At 32.3% G+C, this 4,248-nt stretch overlaps 1 pseudogene; it reads right to left on the bottom strand.

The window, feature by feature from the left end:
* Window positions 1-3,052, bottom strand: part of LOC108746565 — a 3,975-nt pseudogene extending 923 nt beyond the window's left edge.
* Window positions 3,053-4,248: the final 1,196 nt, after the last annotated feature.

Here is a 4,248-nt window from a genome sequence, read left to right as displayed (position 1 = left end):
TTTGGCACGAATCTTCATCCAATAATGCTTCCAATTCCGCGTCTTCGTACACTTTCGGCCTTCCGCTACGTTCTTTGTCTTCGACGTCAAACTCACCGTTCTTAAACTTTTGAAACCACTCACGGCAACTTCTCTCACTTAAGGCAGCCTCACCATATGCTTCTACAAGCAATCGATGCGCCTCAGCTGCAGATTTCTTCAAATTAAAGAAGTAAATCAAGAGCTCCCGCAAAATGATGCTTATTCGGCTCAAAATTCGACATTTTCGCACGAAAAAAGATATAAGATGCTGATGCAAAATTGCTAATATTTCAAGGTTATGTTCTTGCCAGATGTCCAACCTTACGATATGACGTTTTACAGCTGACAATTTTAACTATAACATACTGGTAGCGCCATTGTTTGTCAAACGGCGGAAACTTTATACTGCCAATTTTTCTACTCCCAATAGTTCTGGGTGAAGTACGCATGGGTTCCCTTCGACTTTTCGTCCGTTGATAACACACGTTATCAACAATAATTGACAGTGTTTCTGCAGATTCCATACAGTTAAATGTATAAAATTTTGTTACACACTAAATCCCTTATTAAAAATACAAAAATATTATTTATTACCTGTTCGTTTCCTGTGTTTTACTCGCAGTTTCTTCATCTATGTTTCTGCAACAAATATATATGATATAACATTACAAGATAAACTATACGAGGATAAGTCAATAAGTTCTTAGAAAATCTGTCAGACGGCACTCGCAGTGTCATGTCATATTACTTTTTGACAAGAAGCATTTTTGAGCTGATTACTGTCAAATTTTGAGTGGAATTCATTGCGTGGTTTCATTTCTGTAGACGATTAAAGCGAACAACCTTTGTATTTTTTGCAAAATGGAAAAAAACGAGTTTTGTGCAGTGATCAAACATCTACATATAAAAGGTTTAACGAAAGAAATCAAAGCCGAGTTGGATAATGTTCATAGCACATCTGCACCAGCGTTTGCGACTGTATACAATTGAATGAATGAATTTAAACGTGGTCGTACATCCACAAGTGATGCACTTCGTTCGGGATGTTCAATTGAGACTGCTACGACAGAAATCATCGATAAAGTCCACGATATTGTTTTGACTGATCAATGAGTGAAAGTGCGCGAGCTTGTTGAGGCCACAGGCATATCACATGGCACAGTGATTTCAATTTTGCAGGAACAATTGGGTATGAAAAAGCTATCGACAAGATGGGTGCCGCGTTTGCTCACAATGGACCATAAGCACAATCGGGTGACGATTTCAAAACAATGTTTGGAGATGTTTCAACGTAATCCAGATGAATTTCTGCGTTGATTTATTACTGTGGACGAAACATGGATCCATTACTTCACACTCGATACGAAGGAACAGTCATAATAATGGACTTCACCGGATGAACAGCTCCGAAGAAGGCGAAGACTGCTGGGTGAAGTCGGCCGGAAAGGTGATGGCCACAGTTTTTTGGGATGCACACAGTATAATTCATATTGATTACCTTCCGTCAAAGCAAACGATCAATGGCAATTATTACGCAGCCTTATTGGACCGTTTCAATAACATTTTAAAGAAAAAACGTCCTCATTTGGCGAGGAAGAAAGTGCTGTTCTATCAAGACAATGTACGTATTCACACGTACCCGGCACCGATGGTCAAATTCAACGAATTCTGCTACGAATTGCTTCCCCATCCAGCATATTCGCCAGATTTAGCCCCTTGTGACAATTTCCTGTTTCCAAACCTGAAGAAATGGTTCGGAGGAAAGAGATTCACTACCAGAGAGCAGCTCAACGCCGAAACAGAGGCTTATTTTGAAGGATTGGACAAATCATATTATTCGGACGTCTTGAAAAAGTTGGAGAATCGTTGGATCAAGTGTATCGAGCTGAAAGGAGATTATGTTGAGAAATAAAAATAAATCGATCAAAAAAAATGTGTTTTGCTATATTTTTCTAAATCTTATTGACTTGCTCTTGTATTAATATATATATAGAAAAATTACTGAAATACTCGTATAAAGTATTCAATATAACATATTCATTTGTTTCTACTTCGATTTTGATTTCCGTGTGTTTTTCCGGATGCTTTTGTTGTGTTTCTGCAGATTTTATATTGATAAAAATATAAAATTTTGTTATATTAAATTCCTTATTAAAAATAGAAAATATTATCTATTATTTGTTTTTTTTTTCTGTATTATTTTACTTGCAGGTTCTCTATCTATGTTTCTGCAATAAAAATATATGATATCGTAATATTTGAAAATAAAATATTACATTTACACACGCACACACGCACACACACACACACACGCGCGCGCACGCATGTATGCACGCACGTATTTATTATTTAACATACTTATTTGTTTCTGCTTCGTCTTTAATGTCAATGTCAATTGTGTCTGAAAAGAGATAGTTATTATTTCCTGAATTCATAAATTATTTGTAATAATAAATAAAAAATAAAATATTATTTTGCTCATTAGCACTTATTAAAATGCTACATAGATATAAATTATTTTTAAATTAATTTTTAAAAAACTACTTCCTTTTTATATTTCTATTATATAAAACAGACTTTGCATTCACTAAAAAACAAATTAAATTATAAGTAGAAACTCACTTCCCACATACTGGTCTAAAAAATATTGTATGGCATCTGGATGAAGACGAGCCCTCATTTTATTTATTTTATATTATTTTTCTTCAAAATGTAAATGACACAACCGACAATTCTGATACACATATTCTGGACTCTTTAGTTCTAAGTCCAGCCTTCCACATGCTCGTATCCATTGCAATCATCTACAAATTAGACATTTTATCAATAAAAATGTAGTACATAGAATTAAAAATTGATTTATATAAAAAATGATAAAAACAACGTACTTTTCATGTTCCTTTGGAAACCGGAAAAAATAATGCTCTTCTAAATTAAATTTTTTTGTGCATGCTGGTACTGCACACCATACGTTTTTTCCTTTAATCATTTTATATTGTTCTTTTTTTTTCACAATTTTTTGGAGTTGACATAGCACCTGAAACAGAGAACCAAGATCAAAGTGCTCTTCTAAGAGAAGAGCTAACCTATATAATTATATAAGTTAACTATTCTCTCAAAAAGAAAACTTTCTTGCTCGGTTTTCTTTATTTTCGTTCACTTTTTCACGAGACTAGTCTCTTGAGGTTTCTCACACAACACTACCAAATGGACGATGTACATATATATTATATTTCTCTCTAAATTTCTGCTCTCAGCTCTTTAAATGGAACATTGAAACAGTCATTTAAATAGAAAGAGAGCAATAAAGAAGGAGGAAATGAGACGGGGCAACTTACTTATTTTACGCATGCGCACTCCATTTTGGCCAACATAAAATCGGAAGAGTTGCGCTACTGTATATACTGTGGTACGACTGCTGCAGCGTAACAGCTTTAATCTGTTATTAGTATCCGGTAAGTGACAACAAACGACGAGACAGCAAACGATGACTGATAAAGAAACTATGGATTTTACTGTAAGTAGAAATTTATAGTACTGTAACATATTACATCTCTAAATACGCGAAATTTATAGTACTGTAACATATTACATCTCTAAATATCCTTACATTCACTTATTATGTAGCTAAGATTACACATGAGTTATTTTCTTGTATATAACACAATCAAGTGTATTATTGACAACAAGTACATGTGCATTAATATTTAATGCGCTTATACTTGTAAGTAATATATACTTTAAGTGTCACAAGCCGATTTTTTCATTTTTCTTATTTTGTTTTAAAATACTAAAAAATTATTTTCTGCAAGAAATAATAACTGCCTTGTATTAAGTATAGCGCTTATACATATACATTTTTAATAATGGAATAAAATTCGGAAATAACACATTTCTTCATAAAGTTTCTTAAACAAAATTCGCTTGATTTAAAAAAAAAAAAATAGTGACTTTTATTTGAAATCTGAGAAATCTTCTGAAATCTGAGAGATCTTTACAAAAATCATCAAAGTTAATTGATTTTTTAAAAAATTCTATAATTTTTTTATGTAAATCTATTTCTTTTGTCAGTTTGCATAAAAAATATTATAGTAAGTAAATAAGATAATCGTAAAGTAAATATTTTACGAAATATTTTTCATTTTTACGTATAAAATATGTTACATTTTTAAAATATATTTTTTATTTTATAGTGTATCATATTTTATAAAGATATATTTCTTATAT

This window comes from Trachymyrmex septentrionalis, unplaced genomic scaffold (assembly GCF_001594115.1).
Source record: "Trachymyrmex septentrionalis isolate Tsep2-gDNA-1 unplaced genomic scaffold, Tsep1.0 scaffold179, whole genome shotgun sequence".
NCBI classification, from domain to species: Eukaryota; Metazoa; Arthropoda; class Insecta; order Hymenoptera; family Formicidae; genus Trachymyrmex; species Trachymyrmex septentrionalis.
Note: the sequence above shows the minus strand (reverse complement) of the source record. Positions and strands in the feature narration are given on the sequence as shown.